Genomic DNA, 21,611 nt, shown 5'->3' on the forward strand with positions numbered 1-21,611 from the left:
TTGATGCCTCTCCGTTATTAACCCGGCTTAATGTCACCTTACAATAGCAAGGTGACATTAACCCCTTCATTACCCCATATCCCACCGCTACACGGGAGTGGGAAGAGAGGGGCTAAGTGCCGGAATTGGCACATCTTACAGATGCGCCATTTCTGGGGTGGCTGCAGACTGGTATTTGTAGGCCCCTCTCTAGGCTATGAATATCAGCCTGCAGCTGTCTGCGTAGCATTTCTCACTATAAAATATAGGGGGACCACATGTCATTTTTTTGGGGGGTCCCCCTATTTTAATAGCCAGTAAAGGCTACGCAGACAGCTGCAGGCTGATATTCATAGCAGGCTAAAAATATTGGCCCCCGGCCGTCAGCTTTCCCTTTCTGGCGGCAAAAAATGCGCAGGAGCCCACGCCGTTTTTTTTTTTTATTCAAAGCTCATTAAGGAATCTTTCACACTTGCATCGGTACAGGCCCGTCGTTATGCGTTGGGCTGGCGTACCGATGCACATTGTAAAATTTGTGCACGACGTGGGCAGCGGATGCAGTTTTTCAATGCATCCGCTGCCCATTCTGAAGTCCGGGGAGGAGGGGGCGGAGTTTAGGCCACGCATGTGCGGTAAAAAATGGCGGACACTACGGACAAAAAAACTTTCACTTGAACGTTTTTTCGTGCCGACGGTCCAACAAACAATGACGGATCTGTTGCACAACGGGTGCGACGTGTGGCGATCCATCGCTAATACAAGTCTATGGGTAAAAAACGCATCCTGCGAGCACATTTGCAGGATCCGTTTTTTTCCCAAAACGATGAATTGCGACGGATTGCTAAAAACGCAAGTGTGAAAGGAGCCTTAGAAACATCGGCCTTTCTATTATATATCTATGGATATATCTATCTATAGATATATTTACAGTATATATAGATAAATCTATAGATACATAGATGTATCTATCCATATACTAGCTGCTTTCACACATCAGGTTTTTGCCGTCAGGCAAAATCCGGCGAGTTTTGAAAAAAACAGATCCGTTTTTTTTTTCCACCGTCCGGTTTTTTTCTGCAGGATCCGATTTTTAAAACGGATCGGTTTTTTTCTGCAGGATCTGATTTTTCCACCGGATCCGTTTTTTTCCACCAGATCTGTTTTTTTCCACAGGATCCATTTTTTTCCCTCTGGATCCGATTTTTCCACAGGTTCCGTTTTTTCCACTGGATCCATTTTTTCCGCCATATCAGTTTTTTTCTGCAGGATCTGTTTTTTCCACCAGATCTGTTTTTTTCTTCCGGATCTGTTTTCTCCACCGGATCTGTTTTTTTTCCGCAGAATCTGTTTTTTTTCCACCGGATCCGTTTTTTCCACCGGATCCGTTTTTTTCCCAGGATCCGTTTTTTTTCCGCCGGATCCGATTTTTCCACCGGATCTGTTTTTTCTGCAGGATCCATTTTTTCCACCGGATCCGTTCTTTTCTACCAGATCTGTTTTTTCCGCAGGATCATTTTTTTTCCACCGGATCCATTTTTTTTACGCCGGATCCATTTTTTTCACAACTCGTTGGATTGTGCCTGACGGCAAAAACCTGATGTGTGAAAGCAGCCAGATATATGAATAGATACATCTATGTATCTATAGATATATATCTAGAAATATATCTATGGATAGATATATCCATAGATATATAATAGAAAGGCCAATGTTTCTAAGGCTACTTTCACACTTGCGTTTTTAGCAATCCATCGCAATCCGTCGATTTGGGAAAAAACGGATCCTGCAAATGTGCTCACAGGATACATTTTTTACCTATAGACTTGTATTAGCGACAGATCACCACAAGTCACGTCGGACCCGTACCGACGCAAGTGTGAGATTATTTAATGAGCGTCAAATTGAAAAGAAAAAACAGAAAAAGCGGCGTGGGCTCCCGCGCAATTTTGTTCACCAGAGGGGGAAAGCTGGCCAGGGGCCAATATTTGTAGCCTGCTATGAATATCAGCCCACAGCTGTCTGCGTAGCCTTTACTTGCTAATAAAATAGGGGGACAACCCCCCAAAATGACGTGAGGTCCCCCTATATTTTATAGCCAGAAAGGCTACGCAGACATGTGCAGGCTGATATTCATAGCTTAGAGAGGGGCCATGGATATTGCCCCCCTGGCTTCAAATACCAGTCCGCAGCCACCCCAGAAATGGCGCATCTGTAAGATGCACCAATTCTGGCACTTAGACCCTCTCTTCCCACTCCTGTGTAGCGGTGGGATATGGGGTAATGATTGGGTTAATGTCTCCTTGCTATTGTAAGGTGAAATTAAGCCGGGTTAATAACGGAGAGGCATCAATAAGACACCTATTTATTATTGATCTAATAATAATAATGGGTTCATAAAACACTCACACATTAGGGAAAAGTATTTTAATATTCTTCATTTAACCATACTTACCATACTTCAGCGCCTGCAAAAAACGTAAAATAATAAACCGTATACTACCTGTCCGCCGTAGTCCAATTAATAACGTGTGTCCCACAATGATCTCCCCCCTATAGAACAGTGACATCAGGTGATGTCACTGCTCTATAGGACCCTCAGTGACTCACTGACAGGAGACAATGGCTCCTGCAGTGCATCACTGAGAGGTTACCTTAGGACAAAATCTCACTTTATGGCAATTGCTGCGTGGGAAAATTTCTCACACAACAATGCCAAAAGTGAGACTAGGGACTATTTTTTTTACAGTCGTGGAGGAATACAGTGTGGAAGGATACTTTCTTCCCGTCATTGTGTTCCTGGAGACCCTGGAGAGCAGTCGCATCAGCTGATGCTGCCGTTCTCCACGGGAGATCGTTGTGGGACACTCGTGAATTTCTGCGGACAGGGAGTATATTGGCTGTTTGTTATTTTAATATTTTTTACAGGTGACACTGGCTTCGGGGATCAAAATGACAAGTAATGGTGAGTATGTACTCTATGTTATATGCACTGTATGTCTGTATGTATGTATTGTATGTAATGTGTGAATGTAATGTATGTAGTATGTATGATTTTTTTTTTACATTCAACACATTAGCCGGATGATGGGACTACTACTGTCCCTTTATTGGCTAATGTGTCAATTACTATCACAGGCATCGTCCGATGGGACTTGTAGTATGTAAGGATGTATGTTATACATTCTGCCTACAGTTAGGTGAATTTATTTGAGGGGAAGTGAGTTATTGAATTTTAAAAAAAAATTCAATTTCTCTAGATTGCATATTTTTTTTCTAAACCTTTCTACACATGGACTTGACAATAGTTGGTTGGGTACTATTTTGCTGAATTATAGAGGGCCGGAATAAGGTAAAAAAAAATTTAAAAATTATTATTGACCTAACTGCTCACCTCCCGGTCTCTGCTGCTCTCTTTCCCCATCGCTACTTCTTATAATGTCAACTGTGTGCTAAAATCCGTTGCCTCTTAATGTTAAGGCAGGATTTCAGACTGTGCACCATGACCTTAGGATAGACAGTCTAAGCCAGGACTTCCACTGTGACTAGGACCATATATGGAACAGTGAGCAGTGGACGTGAGCAATTAAATGATTTCACTGTAATTCAAATTTCATGGGAAAATTCAGTGGATTTGGCAAATTCAAATTTTGCCTGATCCAGTAATCTCGAGTCCTTGCTACCAATAGCCAAATCTTAGCCTGGATTGCAACTATACAGGCAACTCACGTTTAATTTTGAAGTGAAGATTCACAGCAATAGTCACAATTAGTGATGAGCGAATATACTCATTACTCGAGATTTCCCGAGCACGCTCGGGTGACCTTCGAGTATTTCTTAGTGCTCGGAGATTTAGTTTTCAGCTCCTCAGCTGAATGATTTTCATCTGTTAGCCAGCATAAGTACATGTGGGGGTTACCTGGTTGCTAGGGAATCCCCACATGTACTTATGCTGGCTAACAGATGTAAATCATTAAGTTGCGGCAATAAAAACGAAATCTCCGAGCACTAAAAAATATTCGGAGGTCACCCGAGCGTGCTCGGGAAATCTCGAGTAACGAGTATATTCGCTCATTACTAGTCACAATCCATCCCAAAATATCTGTGATTAAAGTGAGAGGTATAGATGCCTGCAGCTCGCATTTACAAGACTCACTGTAACCTGTGATATTGCTGGCAAGGTTGTGAATACAGCAATAGTTTTGGTTTCAAAATGAGCCATGTGCTGCTTCTATAGATGTAATCCAGGCTGAAATACAGCATTTTCAATGCAGCCCCTCAACCCACCATCTTCAGACAGTTTGCAGCAAGAGAGGAAGTTAAAGAGAACCTGTCATCTGGGTTTTGCTATGTAAACTACAGACACTGTCAGGTTGGTGCTGATATACTGATTAAAATGATACCTAGGTGGATGAAATCTATCTTGTGGTTGTTTAATCTTTATTTGTAGTTTTCGGTTAATCAGATTGTCTTGCTTTGCGGCAGCCTGTGGGTCATTGTGGGCTTAAATGACAGGTCACTGAATCTTCAGTGGCCTGCCTCCTATATTAAGCACTGTGCTTGCGCAGTTTATATTCTGTTCTTTACAAAAAATATTAACTCCATTAAATCTGTGCTTGTTTGTGCAGGCCTTTGCACTGATTAAAAGCATCTCTTGCAGATAAATGCTACTATGCAGGCTATGCCACTGGCGCCATTTTGTTGGGGAAAAAAATTGGCTGCAGCAAAATGGCAGTGCATGCACAGCAGCATCTGTCGGCAAGCAATAGATGCTACCATGCAGGCACCGCTGACATCAACATTTTTGCTGAAGTTAATTTACTGTGAACAACAGGACCCGTAAGAGCACAAGGGAGTGCGAGACAGCCGTCATCCGATTTTTTTTTTCCTCCCATTCTACACCCCCCTGCTGAAGATGTTTTAAATCATCACAGTAAAGATTGGATTTTAGAAACGGTGAGTGCCACCCTTTTTTCTCTTCAGTATATGGATTTATGCAATTGTTTATAGGGTTTGGCACCCCTGAATCCAAAAGGGCGGCGTTTTTGACGTGGATATTTGGGCTCAGGTGTTGCAGCGGTGCAGGATTCTATCTTCTATAGTATTGATTCTGCCAACCTGACAATGCCTGTAGTTTACTTAGCAAAACTCTGATGACAGGTTTGCTTTAAGAAAAAAGAAAATCATATAAAAAAAATAAACTTCACTGTGGAAAGAAACAACAAAAATTAAATCCAAACCAAAGACAACTCAAATAATGACACTTAGCTTGTCACTTTGCTCTCCTAGTGAATGGCATTAAAAAAATAAGAAAAATAAAGCCAGTATTGCAGTTTTATGATCATTTTACTTAAAGAATTTGAATGAAAGTCAACCCCAAAACAGTACTAAGAGATACTACATTTTGTCACGCAAGAAAAAAGGTGTCAGACAGCTTCATCAATGGGAAAATAGGGGAAGTTATGGCTAGAATATGGTGACTAGTGTTGAGCATTCCGATACCGCAAGTATCGGGTATCAGCCGATACTTGCGATATCGGAATTCCGATACCAAAATCCGATACTTTTGTGGTATCGGGTATCGGTATCGGATCCATAGGGATGTGTAAAATAAAGAATTAAAATAAAAAATATTGATATATTCACCTCTCCGGCGGCCCCTGGACATCACGCTGGTAACCGGCCGGCTTCTTTGTTTAAAATGAGCGCCTTTAGGACCTGAGAATGACGTTGCGGCTTCTGATTTGTCGCGTGCCACCCATGTGACCGCCACGCGACCAATCAGAAGCCGCGACGTCATTCTCATTCACTAAACTCCTAATTCTAGGAATTGAGGACCTGCGAATGACGTCGCGGCCTCTGATTGGTCGCGTGGCGGTCACATGAGCGGCACGCGACCAATCAGAAGCCGCGACGTCATTCGCAGGTCCTAAAGGCGCTCATTTTAAACAAAGAAGCCGGCCGGTTACCAGCGTGATGTCCAGGGGCCGCCGGAGAGGTGAATATATCAATATTTTTTATTTTAATTCTTTATTTTACACCTCACTATGGATCCCAGGGCCTGAAGGAGAGTTTCCTCTCCTTCAGACCCTGGGAACCATCAGGATACATTCCGATACTTGATGTCCCATTGACTTGTATTGGTATCGGATATTGGTATCGGCGATATCCGATATTTTTCGGGTATCGGCCGATACTATCCGATACCGATACTTTCAAGTATCGGACGGTATCGCTCAACACTAATGGCGACACATAAAATGTTTTGTCTTGAAATATCAGATTTTATTCTAAAAAAGTAACATATTAATAAAATGTACATACAGTATTTGGTATCATCAAGTCCATATCAACCAAAGCTATAAAATGAGCATGCTATTTATCCCACATAGTAACCAACATAAACAAAGGTAGAATTGCTTTTTTGTCACATTATTTCACAAAAAAAGAAATTAAAAACATTCAAAAAGTCATATAACCTGAATTAACACAAATAAACACTGCACAATTTTTTTTTTTGCATTTTAAAAAGTATTTGTATTGTGCAAACGTAAAAAGACAAAAAAACTAGATAGATTTGTTATCTCATTAACTGTATTGACCCACAGAATAAAGTAATATGTCACTTACGCCAGACAGTCAGTGTTTAAAACAAAACAAAAAGACAAAACTTGGCAAAACATTAGCAATTTTCACTTTTGTCCATCTGCTGCACATTAACTTCTTGAAGACATTTGTGAAATAAAAATAGTAACTTGTACATCCCTCAATAAATGCCTTGATGGTTAAAGATTTTACAATGGGGTCACTCCTGGGGTCAATGGGTCACTCCTGGGGTCAATGGGGTCACTCCTGGTGTTCTCCTCTGCACTATTTCCTGAGGCCTATGCAAATGGAATATGTTGAATCAAACATGTCCAGCAAAATTTGCTTCCTTGCTTAGTCAGGCCATGTGCCTAAACAGCAGATTTGGGTAACAGATGAGATGATGTTTTTTCTCTCACTACGCCTTGTAAAAATCACACTTTTAACTTTGTATACTGTATCAATTTTTAAGCATTTTTATTTAAAAAAAAATTACTTTTATGCAACTTTGCGTGAAGGTGCTTGCATGTTAAAGTGCTGAGTGGCATTTTGCCAATGTGCAAGGTGTTTGCTTTTAGAAGATATATAAGTATGGGGCATCTTATATCAACATGCTTCGGGGTGGCCTGTTGGGGGGGCTTCATGTGGTGCCCTGCTAAGATATTCAGGCCCACCCCAAAGTACGAGCACATCATTAACTCAAATCTGAAAATAAAGATTAAACAACAATGACAAGACAGATTTCATCAACCAAGGTATCATTTTAATCAGCATAACAACGCCGACCTGACATTCTCTGTACGTTACTCAGCACAATCCTGCTGACAGGTTCCCTTTAATTAGGCACCAATTAGATTCTTCTTGTAAGGGTATGTTCACATCATTGTATTTTTGTTATGTTATGGCTTTGGTTATCCCAGTTGCTTGTGCACCTTCTTCTACTACACTTTTTCCCTCCACTCAGCTTCCCATTAATATGCTTGGATGCAGCACTCTGTGACCAGCCAGCTTCTATATCTATGACCTTTTATGGCGTACTCTCCTTGTGGAATGTGTCAATGACTGCCTTCTGGACAGCTGTCAAGTCAGCAGTCTTCCCCATGATTGTGGAGCCTACTGAAACAGACTTGGGACCTTTTAAATGCTTAGGAAGCCTTTGCAAGGGTTTTTTGTTAATTCTAATTTACTGAGATATTGACTTTTGGGTTTTTATTGGCTGTAAGCCATAATCATCAACATTAACATAAATAAACGCTTGCAATAGATCACTCTGTTTGTAACGACTCTATATAATATATGAGTTTCACTCTTTGTATTGGAGAACTATAATAAACTAGCTTTTTGAAGATATTCTAATGTAGTGAGAACCACTTGTATCTATAACATTCCTGAAGATCCTTCTAGTTGGATTTGCTCTTTTCAACTAAAACAAGAGGTGTGCAGTGAATTGAACAGTCTAGTGTAAATATACAGTTTATATAGCTGATAAAATTCATCTATACACTATATATTAAATGCTAAGTATTTTGTGGAGTTAAGCTTTCCCATAAGGCTGCAAGCATGTTGCAACCACAGCTAAGAAGTTGAGACATTTACCAGGAAAAAGTCATTGGGCAATAACATGAGGGATTAAGTTTCAATTATGTGGCTAGTAAGTATATGTTTCTTTACATTCCTAGATAAAAAAAAAATGTTAGTGGCATCTGACACGTTAAGTAAAGGCATGGTGAATATATATGTACATCTAATGTAGTGTATCAGGTGTGAGCTTCAATAGTAAAGCCTGCAAATTCTCTTACCGGTCAGAAGCACTGGATTCATGCAGTGTCTTTTAATCCATTATGGTTAAATGTGTCCCTTACTGAGCATAAGGAATAGAGACTGTCACATACATTTTTCCCTGGGCATTTGACATTGTGGGCACCATGTATGTTATTGCATTTCTGCTTATAATGAGAAGGCCATCCTATTGTAGTTTGCATTGCACACTCCCCTGAGCATACATGGGTCTGCATGCCTCACTGAGATCCAGACATCAGAAAAGGAACCTTTATGTGCTAAGCATGCTTGCATCATCCCCTTCACTAACTTACAGATGCAGTCAAGCCACAAGAGTTCTGGGAATTATTTATCAGTTTCATAATGATGGACATTACCAAAGCAGCTTCATTTGAATAATGCAGAAAATATTTAAACTACATGGGAAAGAGAATAATTTTTTTTCAGAAACTGTGACCTAATGCCGTGTTTGCAACCCAAAAAAATGCCACTTGGATGGGTATTACAGTGAGGGTATGTCATCTAGGAACCATGCCAACTTCTGTCCTCCTGTAAACAGAGGAGATGCCAACCTTCTAACACTGATGGATCCTATTTTGCAGAGTGCAGTGTTTATGCTGTTCTGCATTATTGGTTCTATAAAAATGCTAGGTGCCAAAGAGCTGTATCTTCCCTCTATCCCGGAAAGAGTAGAATGTAGTGGAGAGAGTGACATGTGATACAGGATGGTGCAAATGAAAGACATGATTGATCCTGTGAAAGAATGATGCTGGTTGGAATTGGGGATGCTGGATTTTTATAGAAAGGAGTGCAAATGTGTTGTGGGAGTGAAAGGGGTTGTCTCCACACCATGTTCAAAATTATTATGCAAATTGGATTTAAGTGTCATAAAGATTTAATTGTTTTGTTTTTCAAATAAACTCATGGATGGTATTGTGTCTCAGGGCTCAATGGATCACTGAAATCAATCTTAAACACATGTGATAATTAGTTTCCCAGGTGATTCTACACTGTGTTCCAAGTTATTATGCATATTGGATTAAAGTGTCATAAAGATTTTATTGTTATGTTTTACAAATAAACTTATGGATGGTATTGTGTCTCAGGGCTCAATGGATCACTTAAATCAATCTTAAATACATGTGATAATTCGTTTTCCAGGTGACTCTAATTAAAGAAAAACTACTTAAAAATGATGTTCCACATTATTAAGCAGGCCCCAGTTTTCATGTAACATGGGAAAGAAAAAGGATTTCTCTGCTGCCGAAAAGCATCAAATAGTGCAATGCATTGGTCAAGGGACAAAAACATTAGATATTTCCCGAAAACTTAAACATGATCATAGTACTGTTAAGAGTTTTGTGGCTGAATCTGAGCACAAATGTATTCGTACTGATAAAGGCATAATGAGGAAAGTTTCTGCCAGGCAAGTTCATCAGATTAAGAGAGCAGCTGCTAAAAAGCCATTACAAACCAGCTAACAGATATTTGAAGCTGCTGGTGGCTCTGGAGTCCCTCGAACCTCAAGGTGTAGGATCCTTCAAAGGCTTGCTTTGGTTCATAAACCAACTATTCGGCCACCCCTAAACAGTGTTCACAAGCACAAACGGTTGCAGTGGGCCCAGACATTCTAATTAGAAGACTAATTTTCAAACAGTCTTGTTTACTGATGAGTGTCGAGCAACCCTGGATGGTCCAGATGGATGGAGTAGTGGATGGTTGATGGATGGCCACCATGTCTCAACAAGGCTCCGACGTCAGCAAGGAAGTGGAGGAGTCATGTTTTGGGCCGGAATAATGGGGAAACAGCTGGTAGGGCCCTTTAAGGTTCCTGAAGGTGTTAAAATGAACTCTGCAAAGTATATAGAGTTTCTGACTGACAACTTTCTTCCATGGAATAAAAAGCAGAAACGTGCCTTCAGGAGCAAAATAATCTTCATGCATGACAATGCACCATCTCATGCTGCAAAGAATACCTCTGAGTCATTGGCTGTTATGGGCATAAAAGGAGATAAACTCATGGTGTGGCCACCATCTTCCCCTGACCTCAACCCTATAGAGAACCTTTGGAGTATCATCAAGCAAAAGATCTATGAGGGTGGGAGGCAGTTGACATCAAAACAGCCGCACTGGGAGGCGATTCAGACTTCATGCAAAGAAATACAAGCAGAAACTCTCCAAAAACTCACAAGTTCAATGGATGCAAGAATTGTGAAGGTGATATCAAAAAATCGTTCCTGTATTAACATGTAACTTTTGGAGTTAAATAGCTTTTTTGTTCAGTGAATGTGACCTCCTAATGCTGCAAATTCCACAAATGAGCATTTTCAGTTCTTTAAAACATATCAAATGTTTAGAAATTCTACTGTGCCTAATAATTTGGAACATTGCATTTTGAGCTTTTATTCATTTTGGAGATTATACTGTTATCATTGGGAGGTTTCTTCAATAAAATTCGATGTATAATCTAACGGTGATGACTTTTATTAGACTGACTGTCATTTGCACCGATCATTTAGGAAAATTGGAGAAAAATATCATTTGCATAATAATTTGGAGCATGGTGTATTGACCTTCCCCAGCTTTAAAATAGCAGGCCGCAGCCGCCCCGAAAAGGCGCATCCATTAGATGCACCTATTTTGGAGCTTTGCCCAGCTCTTACCACTTACCCTGGTGCAGTAGTTTTAGTAGTAATAGCTTTGGGGTTGATATCAGCTGTTTAATGTCCACTGACTATAAGCCCAGGGGTTAGTAATGGAGGGGCGTCTATCAGGCACCTCCATTACTAATCTTATAATGAAAAGTGAGAAAGACACACTCAGAAAAAGTCATTTAATTGAACAAAACACTCCTACACAATCCTACAGAACTATACCGTTGGTAATTTAGAGGAATTTTAGTAAGAAAGAGATTGTAAAGTTACTTCTTTGTACAAGCACTTTGTAATTCAACCCATATAATGGGATGAGACAACTAGTGATGTGTGACCCTTAACAGTAAAGTTAGCTGAATGGTGTTGGCAGGGCATGCAACCCCCTCCCTGATTGACTGTGATGTGGGCGGTGTTTCACCACATGTCACAGCCCAGTACTTAGCAAGCACTTTCCCTCTCCCTCTGCTTTAATTGGTTGCAAGTGTGTGCTGGATTCTGGGCTGTGACATGTGATGAAATGCTGTCCACAGCCCAGTCAATCAGGATGGGTGTGTGTGACTGGGTCACACCTGGGTGAATCTAGGAAATTTTGAAGTGGACATGACATCAGCGGATGTCAGTAGTGGCTGAGGCAGGGGTCACTTGATGCGGACTGAGTAAATAGCACCACTCACAGGCACATATGGTAGGATAAGGCATACAAAAATACTTAGTTAAAAGGTGTAAATCGATGGGTGCATTATACAATCTAGTGGACCACCTTTTTAAGTGAAAACTGGGCTTCAGCTGTCACTGCCAGAAACAGAGCCACACCACTCCGGGCCAATTAACTCCCTGAGTCCCATCATTAATGTTAATCACAGCAAGGCAGGAAGAGGGAGGGGGCTTCTTCCTTCAAATTGGCACCCCCACTATGTCACTGAGAGCATCCGATCGTTGCCTTGAAAACCCATAGTTGTCATGATGACATCTGGGTCCCTCAGCTAAGGTAAGCATGTTAGACTATGCTTTTTCTTCATACCACCAAAAAATAAGGGAACAAAACAGAACCAAAGTAAAAAAAGAATAGAAATAAAAATGGTATGAAAAAGCCATCTTGTCCTGCAAAAAAACAAGGCATCATACAGCTCCGTCAGCGGGGAAATAAAAAAGTTATAGCTCTCAGAATATAGTGATGCAAAGCAATTTTGCTTTCAATAAAACAGTTTAAAAAACTTAAAAAATAGATATAAATGTGGTATCGCTGTAATTGTATTAACACGAAGAATAAAGCCACATTATTATTTTTCCCGTATGGTGAACAGCATAAGAAAACAAAACTATTTCTGATTTGCAGCTTTCTGTTCATTCTGCCTCCCAAAAATCGTAATGGAAAATGATCAAAAAGTTTCAGCTTGTCACGCAAAAAACAAGCCCTCACATGACTCTGTTGGCAGAAATATAGAAATTGCAAAAAAAGTAGGAAAAAAGAAAACATATTTCAATTTCTGGTAAAATTTTCAGAGGAATCTTTATTAAAACAAAAAACAATTAAAAAAATATGGTGTACACGAACAGCAGCAAGCAATGCGTTTTGAACACGGTTGTGCTTTATCAAGCTTACTTGAAAATGACCAAACAACAGTCTAAAATACACAGGTGCAATTAAACAACACACATGAGAAATAATTAACTAATTAAAACTAACACACCGTGAAAAAAAGGAAGGAAAAAAAGATGGGTAAGGGAAGGAAATACAATTAATTAGTATTAAAATATGAAATATAAACAAAAACAGAGAAATCACAAATGAATTAGATAATATGGAAAAACAATATTTTTTAAATGTATTCAAAATCTCAATAATAATAAGCTATTTCATTTCTCAAATTCAATCCCAAAGAAACGAGTACCCAAGTACTTATAGTCACCTCATAATAATCGGGATGTCCAGGGAGCGAACCTCCGCCCCAACGCGCATTTCGGAGGGACACCTTTGTCACCCTGAGGAAGGTGTCTCTCCGAAACGCGCGTTGGGGTGGAAGTTCGTTCAATGGACTTCCTGATTATTATAAGGTGACTATGCTGATCTTTTATACCAACGTACCTACATGTGCCTCAGATTTGATTGTTTCTGAGGGATGATTTTGGTGGACTGTACCTTGTGATTCAGCAGTCCCCTTCCCTAAATTCCTGAATCCATATACTTTGGTTTACTTATAACTATACATTGGAGAGGTTAAGGATTATTACATGTGGATGCCCAGGGAAACGAGCCTCCTCTTATTTGTACAGTAATCCCTAGGATTATGGTTTTCTGATTTATTTCCCTTTCACCTTTGTCTGTAATTTTTAATAATAAAGTTGTTAGATTTTGGAACAATTTGGACCAAAGTATCATCTTTTTTCTATGTGTGGGTTTTGTAAACTGCATGATGATAGGTCATAGAGTCCTTTACATTCATGGGTATCTGACTTAAATAATTGGACATTGTACAATATGCTGATACATCTTGTTGTTAGCTTGTTACGTGCTGTACATTCAATGGCATAAACATGATCAGTGTTGCAATTAATGAATTGCTTAATGCTTACCTCTAGCTGTTGTGAGAATTAGAAAAAAAGGAACACTGGGGCGCAAAGCCACAGCTTCTGCAGTGTCTGGCTCCGCAATGAAAAAACCTTTACAATTAAGCCAAGTACCTGCAGATTTAGATCTGGAAGAAAATCGGGGAGAAAGTCGATTTGACAGCGAAGGTGCTTTTTTGGCCACTAGAGAACAGCCAGGTTTAAGAATGGAAGAAAGGATGTCATCCTCAGACAGTAAAGGCAAGTGTTTTAGTACAATTTTTAATGATAGAGAATTGAGGACTATACTGATTAGAAAAAAACTGGTTTGTTTGAATGTGTGATGATATTGTGGTTAGGTTCCTTGGGAACAAGCAATGAAGATCTTATTTCACAGATGGATTGTGCTCTTTATAATACCCAGGGAGGATATCCACGTTTGGCAAGTCTACAATTTAATTGACTGCTTTTAGAACTGCAGTCAATGGGGTTACTGCAATTTCCTTTAACCCCTATCTGACCTCGGACGGGATAGTACGTGCGAGGTCAGATCCCCTGCTTTGATGCAGGGCTCCGTGGTGAGCCCGCATCAAAGCCGGGACATGTCAGCTGTTTTGAACAGAATTACGTTTTTTAGGTCGCCGCGACATTGCATTACAATGCAATAATGGGCGATCAAAAGAACGTATCTGCACCAAAATGCTATCATTAAAAACGCCAGCTCGGCACACAAAAAATAAGCCCTCAACCAATCCCAGATCACGAAAAATGGAGACGCTACGAGTATTGGAAAATGGCGCAATGTTTTTTTTTTTTTTTTTAGCAAAGTTTGGAACTTTTTTCACCACTTAGATAAAAAATAACCTAGTCATGTTAGGTGTCTATGAGCTCGTACTGACCTGGAGAATCATAATGGCTGGTCAGTTTTAGCATTTAGTGAACCTAGCAAAAAAGCCAAACAAAAAACCAGTGTGGGATTGCACTTTTTTTGCAATTTCACCGCACTTGGAATTTTTTTCCCGTTTTCTAGTACACTACATGCTAAAACCAATGATGTCGTTCAAAAGTACAACTCGTCCCCGCAAAAAATAAGCCCTCACATGGCCAAATTGACAGAAAAATAAAAAAGTTATGGCTCTGGGAAGGAGCGGAGTAAAAAACGAACACGGAAAAACGAAAAATCCCAAGGTCATGAAGGGGTTAATGTAAATGTGTTCCCCAGTGGGAATTGCGTTAGCTACATGTTTGAGATGACTACTCCTATAGTGCATGATGTTATTGCCTGAAAGTGGTTTTCTAAAAATGTAGAGACAACAAATTCATCCACCACACCAGGGAGCTCCAAATCCAAGAATGTGATCCTGGAGGAATCATGGTTGATGGTAAAAATTGAAGGTTAAATTCATTTGAATTTATGCATTTGTGAAAAAGTGGTATGGCAGACACGTCGCCACCCAAAATAAGGAATGCATCATCAATGTATCTGCCATACCACTCAATGGACTCCAAAACTGGATTACCAGGGGAGTACAAAAATAATTCCTTCCAAAATTACATCACCAAATTTTCTAATGAACCAGAGAATTTTGCCCCATCGACAATCCTCGATGTTGTAAATAATAGGAGCCATCAAAAAAAAACCATGAGAGGTGAGAAATGGAGAGACTTGGATTAAGTAGTGTTGGAGGATTGGATTATAGTTACTGTATTTATGAAGATGAAAAGTCAATGCTTCCAATGGTATGTGTTGTGGGATGGAAGTGTACAGGGAAAGTACATCGCATGCTATCCAACAAAACTTGGACAACCACTTCATTTTTTAGAATGAAATAGCTGATCATCTACTATATAATTGTCTAAGGGTCACTTCCATCTGTTTGTCTGTCACGGATATTCATTGGTCGCGGCCTTTGTCTGTCATGGAAATCCAAGTCACTGATTGGTCGCGGCAAAACAGCCATGACCAATCAGCGACGGGCACAGTCCGGAAGAAAATGGTCGCTCCTTACTCCCCGCAGTCAGTGCCCGGCGCCCGCATACTCCCCTCTGGTCACCGCTCACACAGGGTTAATGCCGGCGGTAACGGACTGCTTTATGCCGCGGGTAACGCACTCCGTTACCTCCGCTATTAACCCTGTGTGTCTCCAACTTTTCACTATTGATGCTGCCTATGCGGCAGCAATAGTTAAAAAAGTAATGTTAAAAATAATAAAAAAACAAATAACCTGCTATACTCACCCTCAGTAGTCCGCCGAGCCGCTCGCGCCTGCCGCCATCTTCCGTTCCCAGTGATGCATTGCGAAATTACCTAGAAGGCTTAGCGGTCTTGCGAGACTGCTAAGTCATCTGGGTAATTTCGCAATGCATATAAACACCAAAACAGAAAACAGAGATCCCTAAAAAATAACTTTTAATAATACCATTAAAAAACTATATTTATCCAAGATATTAAAACAGTATTAAATGTACCTAATGGACCCTAGCATGAACTACAATGAGTCCTACCTGGCAGTGGAGGTTGGCACCCTACTTTTCTGCGGTTGGCGCCCCCACTCCTCGACGGCTAACCCTTTAAGGCCCTATTAAGGACCTAGAATAGAAGAAAGGCTAAATACGCCCTACTCTCAACACCTATACTAATCACCTGCCTGCCAGTGGAGGTTGGCACCCTACTTTACTGCGGTAGGCGCCCCCACTCAACGGTGGCTAGCCCTAGGGTCCCTAATAATCCCTAACATAAAGGATAGACAAACAGATATTGTCCCACAAACACCGCGATACCCGTAGAAGAGAGAAAAAAAAAAAAGCACAAAACGAGAAAATAAGATCCCAGAAATAGATAAATAATAAATTTGGAAATCATAAGAAATAGCACTGTACTCTAATGCTATACCACAAAGGGTAAGCCAATAATGTTATAGTGGAGGCACTATGTTAGCCTCCAGGTAATATGATACTGCCCAAATACGGGTATGCTGGGTGCAGCAATTTTAATGTCCACAGACAGAAACCCAGCACTCAACTGAGGAACCACTCTCGTGACATTGTATATCAGTATTTGATGTCAAAATAACAACTAGTATGTGTCCATAAATATGGCACAACAACCATGACACAGAGTGGACAAAAAAGACAAGCTACAAGGCAGCACCTGGGATCACAATCACCACTAAACAATAAAGTGGCGAAACTTCATCAAAATATATAACACATGAGAATTTAAGGACACAATCGTCCTCATGGTGCAGAAATAGACAGTCAGACTTAGATGTCACCAATATACTCATCTATTTGTTGTATTCTCATGGTTTGAACCCGGCTGCTGCCACAAAATCCAGAGCGGTACTATGGACCTAACCAGCATCTGTCAGATGGTCCCCAAGCAATTTGGGCATTGCTTGGGGACCATCTGACAGATGCTGGTTAGGTCCATAGTACCGCTCTGGATTTTGTGGCAGCAGCCGGGTTCAAACCATGAGAATACAACAAATAGATGAGTATATTGGTGACATCTAAGTCTGACTGTCTATTTCTGCACCATGAGGACGATTGTGTCCTTAAATTCTCATGTGTTATATATTTTGATGAAGTTTCGCCACTTTATTGTTTAGTGGTGATTGTGATCCCAGGTGCTGCCTTGTAGCTTGTCTTTTTTGTCCACTCTGTGTCATGGTTGTTGTGCCATATTTATGGACACATACTAGTTGTTATTTTGACATCAAATACTGATATACAATGTCACGAGAGTGGTTCCTCAGTTGAGTGCTGGGTTTCTGTCTGTGGACATTAAAATTGCTGCACCCAGCATACCCGTATTTGGGCAGTATCATATTACCTGGAGGCTAACATAGTGCCTCCACTATAACATTATTGGCTTACCCTTTGTGGTATAGCATTAGAGTACAGTGCTATTTCTTATGATTTCCAAATTTATTATTTATCTATTTCTGGGATCTTATTTTCTCGTTTTGTGCTTTTTTTTTTTCTCTCTTCTACGGGTATCGCGGTGTTTGTGGGACAATATCTGTTTGTCTATCCTTTATGTTAGGGATTATTAGGGACCCTAGGGCTAGCCACCGTTGAGTGGGGGCGCCTACCGCAGTAAAGTAGGGTGCCAACCTCCACTGGCAGGCAGGTGATTAGTATAGGTGTTGAGAGTAGGGCGTATTTAGCCTTTCTTCTATTCTAGGTCCTTAATAGGGCCTTAAAGGGTTAGCCGTCGAGGAGTGGGGGCGCCAACCGCAGAAAAGTAGGGTGCCAACCTCCACTGCCAGGTAGGACTCATTGTAGTTCATGCTAGGGTCCATTAGGTACATTTAATACTGTTTTAATATCTTGGATAAATATAGTTTTTTAATGGTATTATTAAAAGTTATTTTTTAGGGATCTCTGTTTTCTGTTTTGGTGTTTATATGTCTCTGAGATTCCGTACTATTGTTATTGGGTTTTTCTAATTTCGCAATGCATCCTGGGAACGGAAGATGGCGGCCGCCTTGCGCCTATCGCTGGAGCTTCGGTGTATCCCAGGGGTGAGTATATAACTATTTTTTATTTTAATTATTTTTTTAACAGGGATATGGTGCCCACACTGCTGTATACTACGTGGGCTGTGTTAGATACCGCGTGGCTCTGTGCTGTATACTACATAGGCAGTGTTATATACTATGTGGGCTGCGTGATATACTCCGTGGGCTGTGCTAGATATTACGTGGCCACTGTTATATACTGTGTGGGCAGTGTTATATATTACGTGACTGAACAATATACTATGTGACTAGGCAATATACTACGTGGCTCTGTGCTGTATACTACATGGCTCTGTGCTGTATACTACGCCTCTGGGCAATGTACTACGTGGCTGGGCAATATACTATGTGGCTCTGTGCCATATACTACGTGGCTCTGTGCTGTATACTACGTCACTGGGCAATATGCTACGTCGCTGGGCAATATACTACGTGACTGGGCAATATACAATGTGACTGGGCAATATACTACATGACTGGGCAATATACTACGTAGCTGGGCAATATACTACGTGACTGGGCAATATACTATGTGACTGGGCAATATACTACATGGCTGGGCAATATACTACATGACTGGGCAATATACTACGTGACTGGGCAATATACTACGTGACTGGGCAATATACTATGTGGCTGGGCAATATACTACGTGGCTGGGCAATATACTACGTGACTGGGCAATATACAACGTGACTGGGCAATATACTACGTGACTGGGCAATATACTACGTGGCTGGGCAATGTACTACGTGACTGGGCAATATACAACGTGACTGGGCAATATACTACGTGACTGGGCAATATACAACGTGACTGGGCAATATACAACGTGACTGGGCAATATATTACGTGACTGGGCAATATACTACGTGGCTGGGCAATATACTACGTGACTGGGCAATATACAACGTGACTGGGCAATATACTACGTGACTGGGCAATATACTATGTAGCTGGGCAATATACTATGTGACTGGGCAATATACTATGTGGCTGGGCAATATATTACGTGGCTTGGCAATATATTACGTGTCTGTGCTGTATACTACGTGGCTCTGTGCTGTATACTACGTCGCTGTGCAATATACTATGTAGCTGGGCAATATACTACGTGACTGGCCAATATACTATGTGGCTGGGCAATATACTACGTGACTGGGCAATATACTATGTGACTGGGCAATATACTACATGGCTGGGCAATATACTACATGGCTGGGCAATATACTACATAGCTGGGCAATATACTATGTGACTGGGCAATATACTACGTGACTGGGCAATATACTACGTGACTGGGCAATATACTATGTGGGCTGTGCAATATGCTACGTGGACATGCATATTCTAGAATACCCGATGCGTTAGAATCGGGCCACCATCTAGTTATTAATCATCATCATTATTGAGATTTTGAATACATTTAAAAAAATTCCATACTATCTAATTCATTTGTCATTTCTCTGTTTTTGTTTAACAAAGGAGTGAGGAGCAGAGTGTGCGGAGGATATCCCAGAACACTGTGGGAAAAACTTCCTCTCTGAGAGGGTCTTCTCCAGAGAGCAGAAGATTCTGTGAACCATCATGGGCAGAAGTAAAATGGCCGCTGAGAGCTGCGTAATGAGTTCTAAAATAGCTGCTGTGTGACAAGAGAGCACTTTCATTATTTCCTCCTGCTTTCCTGCTCTGTTACTGGCTGCAACGATGGCTGCCTCCTCAGAAAAGTAGTGTATACACAATACAGTGGGTATATACAAGGCCACTCTGCACATTTCTCCCATGTGAGACACACAGCAGGCTCAGTGTATCATGGATAGACTATTTAGGATGTATCTTGGGCTTTGTGAAATGGTTGGGCACTTTAAATTGATAATTCTGTATGAGTCCTGCTATGCACCTAAATATTAATTTTACACCACATATGGGGTACTGATATACTCAAGAGAAATTGCACGACAAATAGATTGGTCTATTTTCTCTTGTTACCTTTGTAAAAATGAAACATTTTGAGCAAAGACAATATTTTTGGAGGAATTTCTTTTTCTATTTTTACGGCTCAACTAGAGGGTGAAAGAAAGAAGACATTTTAATCCCACACAAGCACTTGCTTCTCTTCCTGGTAAACATGGTAAGAGGCTCTGCCCTCCCAATGATGTAACCAAGTCCAGGCATAGCTCTGCCGATGCTCTGACCATGGAGGCAGTCTAATTCCTGGGAGGAGCAAGCGGACGTGTGAGGATTAGAGAAGCGGATAGTCTGAGGTGCTGACAACTTAAGTGTGAGGAGCAGAACATGCAAAGCCTATCCCAGAACACTGTGGGACCAGCTTCCTCTCTAAGAGAGTCTTCTCCAGGGAGGAGAAGATTCTATGAGCCATCATGAGCAGAAGTAAAATGGCCACTGAGAGCTGCGCGGTAAGTTCTAAGATGGCTGCTGTGTGGTGAGAGAGCACCTTCATTACTTCCTACTGTTTTCCTGCTCTGGTACTGGCTGCAAGGATGGCTGGTTCCTCAGAGAAGCAGAGTATATACAGCACAATGGCTGTGCACAAGGCCACGCTACACAATTCTCCTATGTGATACACACAGCAGGCTCAGTGTAATGCATAGACTATTTAGGATGGATCTTATGCCTTGTGAAAGGGTTGGGCTCTTCAAATCGATAATTCTGTAGTCCCTCTGTGTGACTGCAGGCTATTGAATCACCCAGTGCAGGCAATGTATGCTGCGAGGATTTACCAAATTCTGGGGCAGGACCAGTGTATATAGGCGTTATACATACTCCTGGCCAAGAGTATGGATAATTGTAAAATGTATACATATACTCTTGTCCTCGATCCAAGGACACTAGATTGTTTGGAGCAGAGCAAGTGGACATGTGAGGATTAGGGAAATAGATAGTCTGAGGTGCACGCAACTTGAGTGTGAGGAGGAGAGCATGCGGAGCCTATCCCAGAACACTGTGGTAACAGCTTCCTCTCTGAGAGGGTCTTCTCCAGGGAGCAGAAGATTCTGTGAGCCATCATGAGCAGAAGTAAAATGGCCACTGAGAGCTGCGCGGTAAGTTCGAAGATGGCTGCTGTGTGATAAGAGAGCACCTTCATTACTTCCTCCTGCTCTGTTACTGGTTGCAAGGATGGCTGGTTCCTCAGAGAAGTAGAGTATATACAGCACAGTGGCTATGCACAAGGCCACGCTGCACAGTTCTCCTATGTGATACAAACAGCAGGCTCAGGGTATCATGCATAGACTATTTAGGATGAATCTTGAACCATGTGAAAGGGTTGGGCACTTTAAATCGATAATTCTGTAGTCCCTCTGTATGACTGCAGGCTATTGAATCCCCCAGTGCAAGCACTGTGCTCTGCGACGATTCCACAGATTCTGAGGCGGGACCAGCGTATATATGTGTTATACATCCTCCTTGCCAGGAGTATGGATAATTGTATAATCCATACATATACTCTGGTCCTCGATCAAAGGACACACATCCAGCTGAAGTGTATTACACATACGAACTTGCCAGATCTGTGTGCCCCACA

Source organism: Ranitomeya imitator, chromosome 1 (genome assembly GCF_032444005.1).
Source record: "Ranitomeya imitator isolate aRanImi1 chromosome 1, aRanImi1.pri, whole genome shotgun sequence".
NCBI classification, from domain to species: Eukaryota; Metazoa; Chordata; class Amphibia; order Anura; family Dendrobatidae; genus Ranitomeya; species Ranitomeya imitator.